Source organism: Palaemon carinicauda, chromosome 35 (genome assembly GCF_036898095.1).
Source record: "Palaemon carinicauda isolate YSFRI2023 chromosome 35, ASM3689809v2, whole genome shotgun sequence".
Taxonomy (NCBI): Eukaryota; Metazoa; Arthropoda; class Malacostraca; order Decapoda; family Palaemonidae; genus Palaemon; species Palaemon carinicauda.
The window spans coordinates 68738702-68760343 of record NC_090759.1 but is presented as its reverse complement, the minus strand read 5'-3'; positions in this window follow the sequence as shown (position 1 = coordinate 68760343).

Genomic DNA, 21642 nt, shown 5'->3' with positions numbered 1-21642 from the left:
AACAACCACTGTTTTCCCTGGTAAACGAACACAATTGCCTTTGTTGTAAATGGGTAATACCAACAATACACTTAAATCTTAATTCTCAGTGTCTTTAACCTGCAGGTTTCCCCATTAAAGAACATACCAGTTTTGTCCTATCGTCACTACTGTTGTTCTTTTAGATGGCATTATCTAATATTCTTACGTTGATGTGTGTGCTACAACTACAGTATAGGGGGATAGGATAGGTGGGGCATTGGGGGAGTTAGGATTTTGGTAGGATTTGGAGAGAACATTGTTAAAATGAAGCACAGTAGGTGAAAAGATTGGGACACACCCAATAACACCTATTTTGACGTTTTTTTTTTCCTTTTTGTACAATCATCATGCCCTATGGATTACCAGGTGGCGATTCTTTCGCCAGCATCCAAGGGACTTGTGTTTTCATGATTATTCCTTATATATGGCTTGTTTAACTTATTTAAGATTGTCTACTTTTTGTTTTACTTTGATACTCTGGGCTTGGTTCGTCCTGAGCAATGACAGGAGCTATCCTTTTCCATCAGGAATGCTCATTTTGTGTGTAGGTTATTTTCTCACTCGTTGCAAGTTCTACAATAAAATTGCATAATCTTTCCTAATTTTACAAGTGTGCCATTTAACATATTGTATGCCTGAGCTTATGCCCAGGCAATTCAAAGTTTATTTTTGGGTTTAAACCATGTCGCTGCAAACATGATTAAACATACGACCATCTTGGAAAATCTGTTTATTTCGATAGAAAGCAACTTATTATGTGTAAGACCAAATCTTTATTTATCCTAATTTTCTGAATAAGAAAATATGAATAAAAAATTATTTATGTTATTAAATATAAATTATTTTTAAACGTTTTATTCAGTTTTCATTTATTATATTCAAATAGCTTTGGTTAAGAAGGCATATGTGAAACCAAAAATCTTAAGGTGTATCATTTCAGAGATAATTTTATGCATACATCAGGTAACCAATGAGACATTAAAGTTAAGCAAATGTCACTCATTTATTCATATAATTCGAGGAATGATATAATAGTCTTTTATATTACTTTACAATAATAATCAGAAAACATGAATGGCAAAGATATAGAGAATTCTATTTAGGTCAAGTCATCTATTCATAGCTTCTGGAGTCAAATTTTTTACTTTAATACTGGTACCATAAGGATTGATTAACGGCTATATTAGTTTGCTATTCGCTGAATATTGGATTATCTAATATATTCAGTCTAGACTACGCAAATATTTTGAATCCTAGATGTTTACCTCAGAGATGCACGACAGACATTTCAGAAACTGGATAAAATTCCAAAAATGTTAGTTGAACAATGGCCTTGAAATTATGGAAGATAAGATTATCAAATAAAAAGTTTTCTATTGGTAAGACAAATCTTAATTGTGATCATGATAGAATGTGATTAGGCTCGCTTTGCTCGCCAAAGTTTGTCTGCCAACCCCAGCCCACTCCCGAAAACTGCAATGACGCCCCTGCTACCCTTACCATCCACTTAATTGCAGTGCAGTAGTTAACTCCTCCAGCGAAGAAGAATTGTTTTGTAAATTCAGTACTATATGAGGACAAAAGATAATGTGGAACGATTGATTGATTGATATAAAGGCATCCTGACATCTAAGGTCATTGACGCCAATATCATTTATTTTATATAAAAGATAAAAGATTATTTATTTGAAACCATAAAAGTTAATATGTCATTGGAGAAGTTTAATCATTTTCAGAAGAGCTGCTGTTAAAGCTGAAGAACACAGGAAACAGTTGATTTGAAAGGGAGCTTTGTGAAGCTCTATAAATGTGTCGTAAGATTCTCTCCCTTCTTTTGTGATGGAGGGTGTGAGAAATTCCTCTCACAACGATTTAACATAACATTTTTTGTGTGTGCATCTGTATAACCATAATCTTCCTCTTACCGTAAGGTTATTAGTATTGTGTGTTCATACAGGTTATTGATTAATTTATAATTGAAATTGTCATTTGTCGGGTAATTGGCAAACAGTAATTGTTATTGCATTTGTGTCTTTATTCATGAAACCAAAATTTGCATGTCTTCGTATTTTGTAGAAAGTATGTTCTTTGTTTCATACTATGATAAGAGTTGAAGAACCACATCTTACGAGAGAATGACACTCTTACGATATTGTTTGTTTCATGCATGACTGGTTTTAGTATGTCACATTTTACGTATGGTCAATCACCGTAAAATATGCTTATAAAACGTTAATAGATGTTTGTTGTTTTAATAATATTTTTTTGTGTACTTCTAGCGAATGCGTTGTACGGCGTGTGGTTGTAGTTGAAGGTGTTACTAACCTGTTTACATCTCGCCAGAGAATCCATTAGTTGAGGTCAAAGGTTAGAAGACAACGAGGGCAGTGTTTGCCCTATGATTCACCAAGTCCGCGCTCCTCCATAGAGGTATAGGCGTGACACTCCCCATGATCACATTTGTCACGCACCACCAACCAGCTAATTACATTTAAGAAATGTGTCTAAAATTAAATACAGTGAACCCTCGTTTATCGCGGTAGATAGGTTCCAGACGCGGCCGCGATAGGTGAAATTCCGCGAAGTAGTGACATCATATTTACCTATTTATTTAACATGTATATTCGGACTTTTAAAACCTTCCCTTGTACGTAGTACTGTTAACAAACAACCCTTTAATGTACAGAACACTTAATGCATGTACTACAGCACCCTAAACTAAAACAGGCACAAATATTAAAGGCGATTTTATATCATGCGTTTCCTAAACACCTAAAAAGCACGATAAAAAATGGCAACCAATGTTTTGTTTACGTTCATCTCTGATCATAATGAAGAAACAAACTCATTTAGTGTACACATATATGTATAGGTTAGTTTTTGCATCGATTATATTGATTATACAGTACTGTATGTTGATTTTTTTATTACCAATGTTTTAGTTTACGTATTTTTCTTAGGACTTCCAAATGAAATGTTTTTCTTTATGACGCCGCCTGAAACGACGGCGTCATAAAGTACTGTACGCTCAGTAAACAACCACGCTCAGAACAAACAAGGCATTTAACGCGCATGATGATAGTGATAAATAATTGTACAGTACAGTATTTACAGTAAAAGCATTTACAAAATATGTTACCTTACAAATATAATTTACCGTATCTATATAAAATCATACAGTACTGTACAGCACATACAGTATTGTACGTAGCAAAGCAGGAAAACAATTTACGAGAGAGAGAGAGAGAGAGAGAGAGAGAGAGAGAGAGAGAGAGAGAGAGAGAGAGAGAGAGAGAGAGAGAGATTGTTTTACGTAAGTACAGTAAATGTAAATTTTCAACATAAAAAATCAATTTACGAGAGAGAGAGAGAGAGAGAGAGAGAGAGAGAGAGAGAGAGAGAGAGAGAGAGAGAGAGAGATTGTTTTACGTACGTAAATGTAAATTTTAAACAAAAAAAATATGATAGGTTACAACATGTAGACTTTTAAAACCTTCCCTTTAACTTAATGCATACAGTACGTACAGTACTAAACTATAAAACAGGCACAAATACAGTTTTAGAATGTAAGAATATTAAAGTAAAAAATAAAGATTGTTACTGTACTCACCACGAAAGAAGTTGAAGAAAAACTTGAATGATGATGGCGATGAATTTGCTGCACAGTAGAAATGATGATGATGAAGCTGATGATGTGTTCTACTGTGCAGCCAGGTAGTATTTTACGTCTCTTCAGACGGAGGTGTCTTTTCCTGGGACACCTCTTCAACTTCTTCCTGGGAAACTTCTTCAATTTCTTCCGAAGGCGTACTAGCAGGAGGAACTGGCTCTTTTTTGCGAGGCTGGAAGAACATTGTGATCGGAAGTTGTTGCCGCTGCTTCTTTTTTCGATCCAAGAGCATTTTGTAGGGAGTCATTATGTCATCAACCTTGTTGCAGAATTGCATCGAGCGAACCATATCCTCGTCCCACTCTTGCAACATTTCTTTCAACTCCTTCGCATGGTTGCAGGCCTTGGCAAGCCGTTCTAATGTTAAGCCCGTTTCTTCGACATTTTCTTGGGTCTCTTCCTGGGTTTCACTCTCTTCTTCGCTTGCCGATTTCGTCAGGTCTTCGAGGTCTGCGTCAGTTAGGGGCTGGGAATGGCAGTCCAACAACTCGTCGACGTCTTCAGTCGTCATGTCGCCAAACCCGTCACCTCCAATTATGGCAGCCAACTGCACAGATTTGCGTACTGCAGAGTGTTGGATTTCAGCAGGTGTAAATCCCTCGTCGTTGTAAACAATCTGGGGCCACAACTTCTTCCAGCTCGCATTCACAGTTGCAGGTTTCATCTCTTGAAGTGCCTTCTGAATATTCTGCAGGCACGTGGCTATGGTGTACTGCCGCCAGTACGCCTTCAAGTTAAAATCTTCATCCTCATCATCTTGGGCAGCATCCACACGCGCAACGAGGTCCGCCAAGGTGTTCTTCGTGTAGAGGGCCTTGAACGCCCTGATAACCCCCTGGTCCATCGGTTGAATTAATGACGTGGTGTTGGGTGGCAGGAACTCAACCTGAATGCCCTCATGCGACAGGTCAGTTGCGTGTCCACCAGCGTTATCCATAAGGAGAAGGATCTTGAATGGCAAGCCCTTCTCTAAGAGATATTTGCTGACTTGCGGGATAAAACACTGATGGAACCAGTTGGAGGTCAGCATCTTCGTAATCCATGCTTTTTGATTATGCATCCAGTACACGGGAAGGAGATTCTTATTTTTATTTTTCAAAGCGCGAGGATTTTTCGACTTATAAATAAGCCCCGGCTTTAGCAAAAATCCAGCAGCATTGCCACACATCACGAGGGTAACGCGATCCTTGAATGCTTTAACCCTGGATAGGTACGGTGGGTCGTACGCGACCCCGAGCGTCAAAAAAAAAGAGGTTTTTCTCACGTGACTCACCCCCGTGACTGAATTTGTGGGTGATCGACCTGCAGGAGGTGTCTCCCCTACACGCTCTAGTAGTGTCCAGATGTGCATTGCTGTAGCTGTACTCCTTCCCCGATTTCTGAGACGCGTCGGGGTCGAGCACGACCGAGTTGAGTACAAGGAAAGTTGAGTACAAGGTTCCAGTATTGTTTAGTTAAGCTCTGACCGTAAAGTAAATATTACTTTCCGAGATAATTGCTGTTTTGTGGCAGAGCTGTGCCTCTACCGGACCCGCCATTTTATGGCGTCGATGTTGTTATGCATGCCTTATTTAGTTAGCCACAACAACGCTTCCGGCCTTATTTACTAATCGATTACATTAGTTTATTTAGTCTTCATAGCTAGGAACTTTTATATCGTGTTTCGACACTTTTTATCGGTCATCGATTGACCTCATACCAGTCGGCTTCTATAGCCCCCAGGCCAGAGCGCCTGTATATAAGTGTTCATGCATGATTTTATTAGTGATCCTAGGCTAAGTTATGAAGATAGTGGCATTATTTTACAATACTTTCGACCGTGATGCAAGTGTTTTTTCGCCTTCAGGGACCATATAGGGGATAGGTTAGTTAGTGTCCCTTCCTAACCTAACCTCCTGGTAGGACCCCTATATGCTTCCTTCATCCCCTGCCTTGGCACTCCCTCTGTTTAGCCTTGATTTCCTTTCTGAGTAAGGGGATCAAGTGTCTAATGGAGTATTCATCGCCTCTCAGTCCTCCCTAAGGGAATGACCCCCCCTTAGGGTTGCGTCCGAGAGTGAGGTTAGGCTAGCCCTTCCTCTATGGCTAGGAATAGTCTATGACTGCCCTGCCATAGCGATATGTCTTCTATCCTTCCTAGTTCAGGACTCCTAGCCCTGTTCTAGGTTAGGTTTTGGAAGGTTACTCTGTCCCCTGCTGAAACTATACCCATGCACCGTTTCAGCCTGGCGGCCTTATCTTAGGTTAGGGAGTGTCCTCCTTTTCCCTAGTGGCCGCTCTGGTACAGATCCCATTCCTTGGAAGACTCTTCTCTTCTCCCCTCCCCACCTATCGCTTGTATAGCCTAGCCTACACTTAGGTTAGTCTATACCCATCTGTCCCCTGTCCTACAACTCCTCCTTAAGGCGGAGTGATAGGGCTACCTTGAGCTTCCTTGTGCAGTCCGCTCTGGTACATATACCCTTCATAGTGTCCTATGGGGTTAGCCACTGGATGCGTTCTGCATGTGGAGGTCTCTCCCCTCTTGGGTGTCCCCTAGTCCTCCCTTGGGCTACCCTAGCCCCCGGTCCTCTGCGACCCCAGCTCCTGGGTGATAGAGCCTGCCTCTATCATGGGTACACCCTCTCAGGGGGGGATGTCTGGATTCCATGGCTGGACTTCTTACATCCCTCCCCCTGTCTCTCTCACTATCCGGGTGCCAGTCCCTTGCCGCCTCCACTGTCGGCGATACCTGCCTCCTACCTTGGTGACTCTCCCCTACCCTCTGCCGCCAGCCCCTCCGCTTGCCGGGGGACTGTCGACCGCCGCCGGCTCCCGCCGACGGCCTTCCTCCTTCCTCCTAGCTTCACCGTCCGCCAGCCGGTCGGCCACCGGAGTGCCGGCATTCACTGCCGGCAACCTGGTTCAGCTACAACCATCCTTATCCCAGTCACCAATCCGGCATCCTCCGACCGCCGGAGCCGCCGCTCCTCTGCCGGCGTGCCGCCGTTGTGCCGGCGGCCGCCACCCTGGCTTTACTCTTGACTTACATTTTGTCTGTCCTAATGCCAGAAACTCTGCTGGAGCGGCCTCCGGCGTGCCGGAGGTCTGCCGGAACCTCCTGGAGGCGTCAAGGATACTTGCACCCCCTTCTCCTAGCTATCACGTGTATACTGATAGCCCTACACTGCAAATAGATAGCCTGTTACACTCTTTAGACCAGTGCTTTGGTACTGTTCTATTAGTAAGCATGCTGTCCCTTTGCATTCTTCAATATTCCAGCATGCTGCGTGCATCTTAGCGCGGCTGGTTGCCTGAAGCAGTTACCTTAAGGGACCTGTTAACTCCCTAATCTGGGACTGATTGATCTCAGTCCCAAACTTATCCTTGGTTTTCCACGGAATTCCATTGCCCTGTGGAATTTCAGGGAATACTATCCTGTGCCTTTGGCCATCTCGGATTACCCATGGATAAAGCTTGCGGTAGCCAGCCGGGCGAGATGCATGGAGTATGTTTTCTTTACTACTTCAATCTCTATGCATCACTCCCTTCATTAAGTTAAAATTAATGATTAATGTTAACTTAGCTTAAGAGCCATTCTTATGACTCCCCCCCATACTCATTTTCTCTTTCTTCCACAGGAGGAGCAGACGAAGTGTGACTTCGACTTCTGCGCTGTGAAACGCCCGCACTTCTACGGGCATACGGCTTGCCGGACTCACGCCCCTTGTGCTGACAAGAAAGGGGATCTGAAATTCTGGAACCCACTGAATTGTACGGTCTGCCAGGCTCACCTAGTTGATGCCTTCCATAACCCTCCCTCAGCGGAGGTCAGGGACATTTCTCGGGAGAAGTTACGCAAGTGGGTGCGTGGCTTCCAGAAGAATGCCACCGGACCGTACCTGGCCACTGAAGAATTGAGGTCACTCCTGTTCCCTAAGGCCTCCCCTGATTCTGTGGTTCCCAAGGATGCGATTCCCACTGTCCAAATTACAGTGGAACCTGATGTTGTCATGGCTCAGTCCATGCACGAGTGCCGCCTGGATTCTGAAGATGACGAACATATGTCGGACGTCTCGGAAGACACTGAGAAGACTCTTATGGCTCAAGGAGCTGAAGATGACGAAGACCAGGTGGAATACGCCGAGTCGGAGCAAGAGGTCGCTCCTCCTTCCATCTCCGCTCCTACTCCTACACCGACGGAAGTATCTATCCCGTCTACCTCCACGACCCCGGATCCCTCTTCTTCCACTCAAGAAATGATCCGGTTGATTAGAGCCGTCATGGACGACAGGTTAAAGGAGAATCAGGAGTTCATCAGGTCCATGATGGGATCCAGAGAACCGAAAAGGATTTCGGTTAAGGATCTCCCCGCTTGCTCACATGCCAACCCGTGGAGGTATGCTGAGCATATGGTTATCGCGACCGGCAGGATCATGTCAGCGACAAGATCGGCACGGTCCCTTTGAAAGACGTGGAGTTCTTCCCAAACTTTGAGGCCTACCCGGACTGTTACGTCCGACTTCGTTCCGAACCTGCCTCGAAGGAAGAGACCGAACCGAAGGAAGAGATAGTGTTCGATCTCGCGAAGGCCCAGGCTATGCTAGCCAATACATTCAAGAGTAGGGGTTTTACATGCTCTAAGCTTCCGGCCCTGAGCAAGAAGCACCCTACGTATGTCGCACCTGAAAATGCGGTACTTCCATTCTTGGAAAAGGCCTTCGCTGCGTGCCTGAAGGCTGTGGAAGAGGGGAAAGCCTGCTCTGCACTGGAGGAGTGCAGACCCTTCTCCATAGTTACTCCCCCTGACGCTCGACACTGGAAGGATATCCAGCATACTTTCGTCGTGGGAAAGCTAGATCCTGACGTCGCCGGACGTCAGTTTAATGAAGACCTCCCTAAGCTCAACGATCACCTCCTTCGTCGGGAACAAGATACGAAGGAGAGGCTCGCAGCATCTATGTCTCACCAAGTCCAACTTGAAATTATGGCCTGTGACACCAGAGTACCAGACCACTACATGGTACTCTCCAAATCCCACATGACTACAGTGATGAAGGACTTGTACCACTTCATGAAGGCTCGGAGAGCCTGTCGTGAATTCGTATTCGCAGGTGCCACTGTGAAACACGAACCCCGGAGGCTGATTTCCTCCAACATCTGGGGCAAACACCTCTTTCCTTCTGACCTTGTGAAGGAAATCACTGACAAAGCCGCCACGGAGAATAGGAACCTTCTCCACAAGTGGGGCATGTCAAGAAAAAGGAAACCCTCTCAGGACGACGGACCTCAACCTAAGAGGAAATCCCTTAAACAGAAACCCCAGCAACGTCAACATAGACGTCAGTTTCCGGGACCCGCTACCTCCCAAGTGGCAGCTCAGCCACAACAGACCTTTCAATTGGTCACCCAACCGGTGTTGTCACAGTCACCGGTCTTCACCCCTGCTTTCGAGCAACAGACAACTACCTTTCGTCCCAAAGGTAGAGGCTCAAACAGAGGTGCAAGCAGAGACGCATCTCGCCGTCCCTCCAGAGGCAGAGGAGGAAAGGGAGCTAGCGGCCGAGGCAGCAAGCCCTCGGGACACCAGAAGCAATGAAGTGCTTCCGGTGGGAGGAAGACTCCGCCAATTCCAGGATCGTTGGACCTTCGATCCCTGGGCACACAGCATCGTCAAGAAGGGTCTAGGCTGGAGTTGGACTCAACCACCCCCAACCTTCCAGCAATTCTTCCAACAATCAACCCCCCTTCTGGAAGAATATGTCCTAGATCTCTTGAACAAGAAGGTGATAAGGAAGGTAAAGTCCACCAGGTTCCAAGGGAGACTGTTTTGTGTCCCCAAGAAAGACTCCGACAAACTCAGAGTCATTCTGGACTTATCCCCCCTCAACAAGTTCATAGCGAACGACAAGTTCAAGATGCTGACTCTTCAACAGATAAGGACCCTTCTGCCTCGAGGTTCCTACACGGTCTCAATAGACCTGGCGGATGCCTACTGGCACGTTCCAATGAACCATCACGCTTCCTCCTACCTAGGATTTCGACTCCAAAGGAAAAGCTACGCCTTCCGGGCCATGCCCTTCGGCCTCAACGTGGCCCCTCGGATCTTCACAAAGCTGGCGGACGCCATAGTACAACAGCTCCGCCTCCGAAACGTCCAGGTGATGGCCTACCTCGACGACTGGCTAGTCTGGGCTCCATCGCCCGAAGATTGTGTAAAATCTTGCAACAAAGTCACCCAGTACCTAGAACACCTGGGATTCAAGATCAACGAGAAGAAATCTCGCCTCTCTCCAGCTCAGAAGTTCCAGTGGTTGGGAATCCAATGGAACCTTCAGTCACACCGCCTTTCCATCCCCCAGAAGAAAAGGAAGGAAATAGCAGGGTCTGTCAAGCGACTGCTGAAATCCAAACGAATTTCAAGACGCCAGCAGGAACGAGTTCTAGGCTCTCTACAGTTCGCCTCAGTAACAAACCCAGTGCTTCGTGCACAGCTAAAGGATGCCGCGGGAGTCTGGAGACGTTCTGCATCCATCGCTCGAAGAGACCTCAAGAGACGGCTTCCAAACAGACTTCGACTTCTCCTAAAGCCGTGGTCAGAAGCAAAGGCCCTGAAAAGGTCCATTCCTCTTCAACACCCCCCTCCATCACTCAACATCCACACGGACGCTTCGCTGGAGGGTTGGGGAGGTCACTCCCACCAAAAACAGGCTCAAGGCACCTGGTCTCCCCTGTTCAAGACGTTCCATATAAACATCTTGGAGGCCATGGCGGTCCTTCTAAATCTGAAGAAATTATCCCCGCCGCCCTCGATCCACATTCGTCTAACCCTAGACAACTCGGTGGTAGTTCGTTGTCTCAATCGCCAAGGCTCAAGATCGCCCCAGATAAATCAGGTGCTCCTCCCAATCTTCCGTCTGGCGGAGAAGAAGAAGTGGCACCTGTCTGCAGTTCACCTACAAGGATTCCGCAACGTGACAGCGGATGCTCTATCTCGGACAAACCCGATAGAGTCGGAATGGTCTCTAGACGCAAGATCGTTCTCCTTCATCTCTCACCAAGTCCCAGAACTTCAGATAGATCTCTTTGCAACGAGCGACAACAATCAACTTCCTCGATATGTGGCCCCGTACGAGGACCCCAAGGCAGAAGCAGTGGATGCCATGTCACTGGACTGGAACAGATGGTCCAAGATCTACCTGTTCCCTCCCACCAACCTTCTGTTGAAAGTCCTCTCCAAACTGAGAACCTTCAAAGGGACAGCGGCCCTAGTGGCTCCCAAGTGACCCCGGAGCAACTGGTACCCCCTGGTCCTGGAGCTGCAGCCCAAGCTGATCCCTCTCCCGGGCCCAGTTCTCTCTCAACAAGTACAGAAGTCGACTGTCTTCGCTTCATCATCGAAAATCAAGGACCTTCATCTCATGATTTTCTCTCCCTAGCCGCAAAGAAGAGGTTTGGGATCTCGAAGAAAAGTCTGGACTTCCTAGAGGAATACAAGACCGAATCCACAAGACGGCAATACGAATCATCCTGGAGGAAATGGGTCTCCTTTGTCAAGACAAAAAATCCTAAAGAAATCACGATTGATTTCTGCATGTCCTTCTTTATTCACCTTCATGGACAGGGATTAGCAGCCAATACGATTTCAACCTGCAAATCGGCCTTGACCAGACCAATTCTATATGCTTTCCAAATTGATCTGTCCAGCGACATCTTCAACAAACTACCGAAAGCATGTGCTCGCCTACGCCCAGCACCCCCACCGAAACCGATCTCCTGGTCACTAGACAAGGTGCTCCATTTCGCTTCCAACTTGGATAATGATTTATGCCCTCTCAAGGATCTGACTCAGAAAGTTATATTTCTCTTTGCTCTTGCTTCAGGAGCTCGAGTCAGCGAAATAGTGGCATTATCAAGAGAAGAAGGACACATCCTGTTTACCGATACAGGAGACGTTACCCTCTCCCCTGATCCGACGTTTCTCGCCAAAAATGAATTACCCACCAAAAGATGGGGCCCCTGGAGAATATGCCCCCTGAAGGAAGATGTCTCTCTATGCCCAGTAGAGAGCCTCAAGGTCTATCTTCGCAGAACTTCGAACTTTGGTGGAGGCCAACTCTTCAAAGGAGAAACATCGGGCAGCGACCTGTCACTGAAACAATTAAGAGCGAAAATCACCTACTTCATTCGCAGAGCGGATCCCGACAGTACACCCGCTGGTCATGATCCTAGGAAAGTTGCATCATCTCTGAATTTCTTTCAGAGCATGGACTTTGAAAGCCTTAAAAACTTCACGGGCTGGAAGTCCTCGCGCGTTTTCTTTAAACATTATGCGAAACAAGTGCACGAAGTCAAACATTTTGTGGTAGCCGCAGGTAGTGTTATGAAACCTGCACCTAACTCTGCGTAGAACAGTGAGTTACTTGGGACTCTAACTCTTCGGGTGCCTATGTTGACCCTCGAGCGATACATAGTGATGTTGAAAACACTTAGTGCTTTTATAACTGTTCTTATCCCAGGTGAAATGTCATAGTTGTCACATAAGTGCCGCATGCCCTGAGCATGATGTGTTTTAATCAAGACTTGCGTTCCTCGAGAACGAGTGCCTACTAATAAACTTGAAATTCCTTTTCAGATTCAAGAACAAGTCTTTATTACTATGTACATTATAATTACTGTAAATGAACTTTACTAATTGCTGTAATTTATTTAATTTCTGCATTTGTGAAATAAAATTTCTATTTTATTATCTGTGCGTCTCAATCAGCTCCTACTTACTATGAAATACATGCCTGTCATAGTTTTATTATCCCCTTTTCCTTATGGTTATGGAGAAATTAAGACACTAACTCTTAATTTATATTCACTCTGATTATGTATGTTCCAATACGAATACTTACTCTTCATACCCTGGAGATGAATCATCCTTCTCGACATACAGTGCCCAACCACCACTAGTCTGCTTTCAGAATGTTCCTATACAAATACCAAACATTCAGCTTCATCTCCAAGTCCTTCAAGTTCTTCTATCAGAATGAATAGCCCTTCAATACCACTTTGACGTCGGCATAGCCCGTGGGAACTTCACTGCCAAGGGGGGCAGGATGCTTCTTCCCTACGGTTCTTTACCAAGATTACTATGCTAATTTGTCAATACCTTGGCACTTACTATTAGGGGAAAATCTACCACGATACATTGATTCTCTGGTATTCTTCCATCAGGACGCCATGGCTTGAGCCCAAAAAACGGATTTTGAGCGAAGCGAAAAATCTATTTTTGGGTGAGATAGCCATGGCGTCCTGATGGACCCTCCCTGATACTTCGTCCAGTTTTAAGGTCCCACCCTGCTCTGCTGTATCATGGTGATGGGCAAGCAACTGGCTTCAGGATGAAGACGGACGTGACGTCATTTAAGCAATGGCGCCCGTTTGTTTACGTCTCGAGTATCAGTAGTAGCCACGAATGAGATTAGCTATGGAACGGCTCCCAGCTATTCTCAGCCCTTACACACCGAAGCATTAACTCTGTTCGGGGTGTAGATAGCTATGTGGCGCGTTAATACATGCGTCCCCTGTTGATATACGATGTCTTAAAAGGGAAACCTTTAGGATACTCGCTCCAGAAGTTAGAATTCTGTGATAACCTGTGGTTAAATTCTCTGGGAATATCTTAGTAGTTATTTACCCAAGGAAGCTACCAAAAAGGAACCTTCCATCAGGACGCCATGGCTATCTCACCCAAAAAAAGATTTTTCGCTTCGCTCAAAATCCGTTAATTATCAAAGTTATTACGTATTATGAAATTGTCGTAGAATGGTGCAACTTGTATAGGTTATCAGTTGTGGAAAGTCTTGGTGGATTGTTTGGCTACCATGTGCATGATTTTTTTTTTAGTTAAAATGTCGTTCATCACCACGAGGACCATTTTACCGCGAGTGCCCCTTTTTCATTTTTTTTCATTTTTTTGCCAAGTCATTTTTCCGTAAGATATTGCCAAATAGTGTCGTAAAACTTTTGCTTGTTTAGTGTTGGAAAGTGTGTCTAGATGATCTGGCTACCCATGCGTGACTTTGTTTTTGTCAGATACGACGTAGTTATTGGTATATTGGGTATTTAACTGCGGTTGCCAATTTCTGTTTTTTTTCAATATTTGTAAAAATTTTTACGTAGTAAGGAATTGCCGTATATTATTCATTTTTTTTTCATGTTTGTGTTAGAAAGTGTGCCTTGATGGTTGGGCTAACACGTGCATGTCTTTTTTTTTATCTGAGATGCCGTATATTAGAACGTTGGGCATTTTACCGCGAGTGCCCCTTTTTCATTTTTTTTCATTTTTTTGCCAAGTCATTTTTCCGTAAGATATTGCCAAATAGTGTCGTAAAACTTTTGCTTTTTTAGTGTTGGAAAGTGTGTCTAGATGATCTGGCTACCCATGCGTGACTTTGTTTTTGTTAGATACGACGTAGTTATTGGTATATTGGGTATTTAACTGCGGTTGCCAATTTCTGTTTTTTTTCAATATTTGTAAAAATTTACTACGTAGTAAGGAATTGCCGTATATTATTCATTTTTTTTCATGTTTATGTGTTAGAAAGTGTGCCTTGATGGTTGGGCTAACACGTGCATGTCTTTTTTTTTTATCTGAGATGCCGTATATTAGAACGTTGGGCATTTTTCCGCGAGTGCCCCTTTTTATTTGTTTTGCATTTTTTTGCTTAGTCATGTTACCGTAAGGAATTGGCAAGTAGTGTCGCAAAACTTATATTTTTATAGTGTTGGAAAGTGTTTCTAGATGATCTGGCTACCCATGCCTATTTTTTTTTATCCAGATATGGCGTATATATAAGTATGTGTTCGATTTTCCTGTGATTGCCATTTTTTCGTTTTTTCCCATTTCTTTCAAAATTACTACGTACTAAGGAACTATCACAGAGTAATGATTCATTTATATGTTTATTTGTCGGAAAATGTGCCTTGATGGTTTGCCTAGCACGTGGCTGAAATTTTTTTTCTCTGAAATGCCGTATATTAGAATGGCCATTTTTCCGCGAGTGCCCCTTTTTATTTGTTTTGCATTTTTTTGCTTAGTCATGTTACCGTAAGGAATTGGCAAGTAGTGTCGCAAAACTTATAATTTTATAGTGTTGGAAAGTGTTTCTAGATGATCTGGCTACCCATGCCTATCTCTTTTTTTAGCCAGATATGGCGTATATATAGGTATGTGTTCGATTTTCCTGTGATTGCCACTTTTTCATTTTTTCCCATTTCTTTCAAAATTACTACGTACTTAGGAACTATCACAGAGTAATGATTCATTTAGATGTTTATTTGTCGGAAAATGTGCCTTGATGGTTTGCCTAGCACGTGGCTGAATTTTTTTTTCTGAAATGCCGTATATTAGAATGTTAGCCATTTTTCCGCGAGTGCCCCTTTTTATTTGTTTTGCATTTTTTTGCTTAGTCATGTTACCTTAAGGAATTGGCAAGTAGTGTCGCAAAAATTATATTTTTATAGTGTTGGAAAGTGTTTCTAGATGATCTGGCTACCCATGCCTATCTTTTTTTTTAGCCAGATATGGCGTATATATAGGTATGTGTTCGATTTTCCGGTGATTGCCATTTTTTCGTTTTTTCCCATTTCTTTCAAAATTACTACGTACTAAGGAACTATCACAGAGTAATGATTCCTCTAGATGTTTATTTGTCGGAAAATTTTGTTTACTTCTTTTTTGATTGAATATCATCAAATTTTTTTAGCTAAAATATTATATTGTTTCACATTTTTGTTTTTTTTTTTCGATTTTATTTCCCTTCAAAAAATTGTTTTTGGGTCAGAATTTTAATTTTATAGTCGTAAAATAATTGACAATTATCCAGCAACCCACCATACAATTTTTATGCATATCCAATAATAATTAGATTAGTAAATAACACCTTGAAATTGACATACCCTTCCTACATTTCAAGTGGCAGATTAGGGAGTCTGAGTCAGTGTGGTTGGCGGCCATTTTGTGGACATATCCGAAGCGTAAGTTGCCCTATCTATATATATTCTTGTTCCCTATAGAATTTGTGATATTTTGGTATATTTTTACCTGCATAAATATCATATTATATATTAAATATATGTATTTTTTTACGAAATTTCTAAGTACTCAAAAAATTACCTTTAGATATGGCCCCTGATTTAAATGTAATTTACAAAATAATGAAGATTGTTTTACATATTTCTATTTTAGGATAACATATGTTTATTCCCTAAAAAAATTAGCCACTTCCTATTTCATTTGGGTACCCAAAAAAATTCATGAAATTTGGACAAATTTTTTTGGCCAAAAAAAGTTACCCTTTTTTTCTCATTTCAGATCTTCACCTCCATGGGTCTGACTTCATCCAAAATACATCAAGATGTGTCCTAAACATTCAAGAATCAATTCCTAAAAGGATTTGTGTATATATGTATATACTTTTTTTTTATGAATTTTTATGTCAGGTCTTTTTTTTTTTCTACTTAATTTTTTAAAATATTTATAATAAATAGTTTTTCTGCAGATGAGTAGTATTTATCTTTATAGTAGTTTTAAGCATTCATTGAAGTTTTTTTTGGCAAAAGAAAAAAAGAGGTTACTGCAAAAACTGATTTTTCAAGAATTTTTTTTGGCGTCGGGGTCGTTCGCGTCCGAGTATACCCTTAAAGGGGTGTCCGAGGGTTAAAGTCAGAGGCTTTGGCTTCCTCTTTGAACAGGAAAGTTCGCGACGGCATTCTCTTCCAAAACAAGCCGGTCTCATCCATATTAAAGACTTGTTCCGGCTTGTATCCACCTTCGGCGATAGTATTCTTGAACGTCTGGTTCACGTAAGTTTCAGCAGCGGCAGTGTCAGCCAAACCAGCCTCCCCATGCAGGGAAACGCTTTTCAGGGCGAAGCGTTTCTGAAACTTCGCGAACCATCCTTTGCTGGCGGAAAAACGTTTCTGAGGCTGGGAATCAGTGGATGTCCCTGGTTGAGGATCATCTGCATCATCATCATCTTCAGCATGGTTGCCGTCGTCGTCTTTAGGTTCCTTTGCAGCAAAATTCTCATATAAGCTCAAAGCCTTTGTTTGGATGGTGTTCGTATCCAAGGCTATGTTCTTCTTCCGGCAGTCGGCAATCCACACAGCTAAAGCACCTTCCATGCGTACGGTCGTTTTATTACGCGTTGTAACGACTCGCTTCGCTGATCTGCTAAAGGTGATTGCAGCCGTCTTTCTAATGTTCGCCTCGTCCTTCTTGATATAGTGAACAGTAGATTCGTTGATGCCAAAATGGCGCCCAGCGGACGCGTAACTTCTACCATCTTTTAACATATCGAGAAGCGTAACCTTCTCAGCTATCGTCATCATCCTTCGGTGGCGTTTAGGCTCACTACCAGCCTTAAGAGAAGCAGAACGCTTGGGAGCCATTACAGTAGGATTTGACAAAAAGTTCAACTTAAAAAGGTCGCACACAGCACAGATTCACAAACTTAAGAACGTCTACTCAGCGATACGCGGGAACAGAGAGTGGACGATCGGGGCCCGCGAGAACCTAGATGCTGCGGGTTGGAGATGATGGCAAAACACCAATCACAGGCTAGATAACAAAACTTGAGTTCTGATTCGTCATCTATCAGCGCTTGAACCAATCACAACCCGTCTTACAGTATATGATGCGTAGGTTACCAACTCATACAAGATGCCCCGCGCATACCGAACGTACGTATTAATAATAATAATAATAAATAATGATAATAATACAGTACAGTACTGTAATAATAATAATAATAATGATAATAATAATAACAATCATAATTTTATTAACAACAACAACAATAATAATAACAAGATTTAATAGCTTTACGTATGCTACAGTGTTTTATTCTTTTGTAGGATCTCTCTCTCTCTCTCTCTCTCTCTCTCTCTCTCTCTCTCTCTCTCTCTCTCTCGTACGCTTAATCGAAATGTGATTTTTGCAACAAAGAATATTATTGGATGCAGTACTGTACTACGTACGTATACATATAAAAGATTCATGGAAAAGAAGCACATCCATTACATTTGTAGTACTGTACGTACAGTAGTAGCCATCAGCAGCCTTACACCATTCTAATATTGTATGACTGCATCTGATTTGCGTTTCATGTTCGATTTAATTTTACTACGTACTGTATACAGTACTGAATTATCATATGATAATACAGTACAGTACAGTAATACAGTAATAATAATAATAATAATGATAATAATAATAACAATAATAATTTTATTAACAACAACAACAATAATAATAATAATAACAATACTGTAATAATAATACAGCTTTACGTACTCTATTTTACGCTTTTGTTGTACTGTAGGATGTGTGTGTCTCTCTCTCTCTCTCTCTCTATGTATCTCTCTCTCTCGTACGCTTATTCGAAATGTGATTTTTGCAACAAAGAATATTATTGGATGCAGTACTACGTACGTATACATACAAAAGATTCATGGAAAAGAAGCACATCCATTACATTTGTAGTACTGTACAGTAGTAGCCATCAGCAGCCTTACACCATTCTAATATGGTATGACTGCATCTGATTTGCGTTTCATGTTCGATTTAATTTTACTATGTACTGTACTGTATACTGTACAGTATTGTACAGTATTATCGTATGATCACATTCTCTTTTCGTGTTTTATTTCTTTCTGTGCTGAATTATATATCATATGTAATGCAATGAAAAATCAGTAAGAGCAGATATTACTAATTACAGTATTAATGGAATTACAGGTAACAAAATATCGTATTTGGTTGTCTTCAGATTTCGCGGTATTTTCGAATTTTCCGGAAAATCCGCGATATGTATATATATATGGGTTATGGAAAAAACCTGCGAAGTGGTGAATCCGCGATTGTCGAACCGCGAAGTAGCGAGGGTTCACTGTACTGTGTTCTGAGTTCATTTTTTATGTTAATTTTTGAATTTGCTTCAAGGTTTTTGTGTTAATGTAAATCTTGTAGGCAGTCTTACATACTTTGTATAACTTATCTCCTTTCCTCATATAAAATCTGAATGCTCGACGAAGGAGACAGCTTTTGTTCAGGTCCATTCTACGCCAACCAAGGGAAAGGCCCGTGCCAACAACAAGTGTTGGCTTTAATACCCCAAGAAGAAGTAGTCCTCAGTTTCGTTCCTGACTCGGAAATTCGGGATCGTCGACAACTGTCATCAGGAACATCTACAACGTTCATCACCTGGACAACCTTTCAGGTGAAATTTTCACTGCGATCCTCGTAGAGTTTCGCCACAATGTCCGTTTTTCATCTGGGAAATTCGGGATGGAAATTTTATCCAAAAGCCAGCAGACATTGTGAAGACTACTTCAACAATCTAGCCTGTGCCTGTGATAGTTGTTTGTCATACCAGCAGCGCCGAGCTTATATGTTTTACCTCATCGCTGAGCACACCACTGATATTGTAGACCAAGATGTGTTTAATTACCATATCAGATGTAGATGTGAGGGGTGCAAAGAGGCCTCTGACAAGCTTACTAACTTACAGAATAAAGTAAAAGTGCAAGAAGCAGCTGCCAAGGAAGGGACTAATCCCCCTCCCAAGAGAAGGAAGACTCCTGAAGATCCTTCACCAGTGCCAGTACCAGCCCCATCATTGCCAACTGTGACTCCAAGGACTGAGAGCACAGACTTGTCCTTGTCTGTCCCTACAACTCCTCAGCAGTCGAGTGCAACAGCAGTCAACCCTTCAACCTAAGTGCCTGACCCCTCCAATGCCATGGAGACCGAACAGGGCGCCCACTCCACAGACTGCAACTGCACAGATTGCCTTCAGACACTCCTGCAAGAAGCCACTGCCATATCAGAGAACATCCCAGCTACACAGCCACAGAAGCCTCTGCCGAAGTTTCGGCTTTCACAAATGGACCACGAGCTCTCCTATGCCTCTGTTGCTGCCATGGCCGCCAAGCCAGGCATGCAACTCACTGCAAGACCCAACAGGAAAGGTGATCTTATCATCTACCCCAAGGACGTTGAGACAGCCAGATTCCTTCCTGCTTTTATCAGGAAGAAAGCTGTCATCACCAGGTATCCTGTGTTAATGCCTATCTCCATTGCAATGTCGTGCAGCAACATTGTCTGTGCTGTTCGGTGCACAAGCAAAGATGACGTTCCAGTTCGACGTCTCATTGCCACCTTTATAGGTCCAGTTCCCTCCAAACTGGACTTAGGAGTCTGGGGAACTTTCCCCATTGAAAAACACACACCTGAGCCCCTTCGATGTTATAGATGCCAACGCTTTGGGCATCATAAAGAAGAATGCAGAGGCCCTATCATTTGCGGTGTCTACAGCCAGCGACATTGCACAGAAGTGTGCATTAATGCCCACAAAGAAGGACAACACACCACATCTAAGTGCCCTAATTGTTCCAGGCCACACCATGCTTGGAATAAGTGCTGCCAAGAGCGTCTCAAGAGGATAGCAGCTATGAAGAATACATCCTCTCCAAACCAAAAGAAACCAGCTCCAATCCAACCACTGAAAGACCAGAGAACTCCTCGCCAGAGAAGTCAGCGTCAGCCAGCTACTGCTCCTGCAACTGCTCCTAATAAGGACCAGCAACAACCTGCAACTGCTCCTCATAAGGACCAGCACCGACCTGCAACTGCTCCTTATAAGGATCAGCAACTGTTCCTCATAAGGATCAGCACCGACCTGCAACTGTTCCTCATAAGGACCAACAACGACCCTCATCCTTATTCCCTTCTCAAACCTTGGCTCAAAAAATTGAGTCTCTCACCTTGCAAGACCTCATACCTATCGCCTTCCAGATCCTTACCAGAGTCCTTTCCTTATACTCGACCTCCACCTTCCTGCAACAATTCCAGTTTCCAGCCACAGAGCAGGGATAGGCCTTCCCTGCTTGCAGCATACATAACCTCTCTATCCTTCCTAATTCCTAATTCCTAAATTGAGAATAGTTATTACTTGGGCATGTTCCTCATAAGGAAACAGCTCTTGTTTTTCCTATCTCCTTTCTTCCTCCCCTACTCCCAGCACACATAATTTTCCCAATCCTTTTAACCCCATCCTGTGTGCGCTTTCCAATTCCAACCACTGAGCTGGGATAAGCCTATTTGCTTAAATCTACTCCTATTCTCTCCTACTGAAAATCCTTCTCTCCTCTCTGTCTCTCCTACTTACTGGGACTTGCTGCTATCAATACTTTTTCTCTAACTAAAACCTTTCTTTCGTGGACCTAAAAAGGAGTCCCCTTTTTCGGGTTACTTTCTGCCCCTTTCCATGTCTTGTCAAACCCCTCCTTCATCCCTCATCCTACATCCTTTTATCCCTCCTCCTGCATCCTTTTTCCTGTTCCAGACTCTTTCAAATCCAACCTTTCCTTTTTAATACACAAATTTTTGCTCTTTTAGGAGTTCTCATTCCAGATTGCTATCCTCTTATGGGCTGTCTAGGACAAGAGCCCGTGTCATGCTACAGGCATGGCAATCTTCACCAACCAACCAACCAGGGCCTCACGCTCAAACTTTGAGCTGATCTGTTATCGGGTGTCGTGGTGGAGGTGGTTGTGTGAGTGTGTATATATGACTAGAAGTGGTAATTTACCCTTATTCGTTTAACTGTCATAATTTTGTTAGTGTAACATTGACTTATAAATCCCTTAAGTTTGTCTTTGAGTAATCACTCATTAATGTAAAATTTAACTTTTAGCTATTAAAGTAAGTTTGACTACAATTTAACAAGTGCGTTTCGATATCCTCCATTGATTTATGTTCTTGTTTTAATGTATAGTTGGTAATTAAGAATTGATCTGATACATACTTAACATCAAGGTCTTCATACTAAGTAGCTAGTGCAACTTAAAGAAAACGAGACTACAACTGCGGTCCTCTAAGGACGAAAAATCTACCCATGAGTACTCGCGAGAGAGAG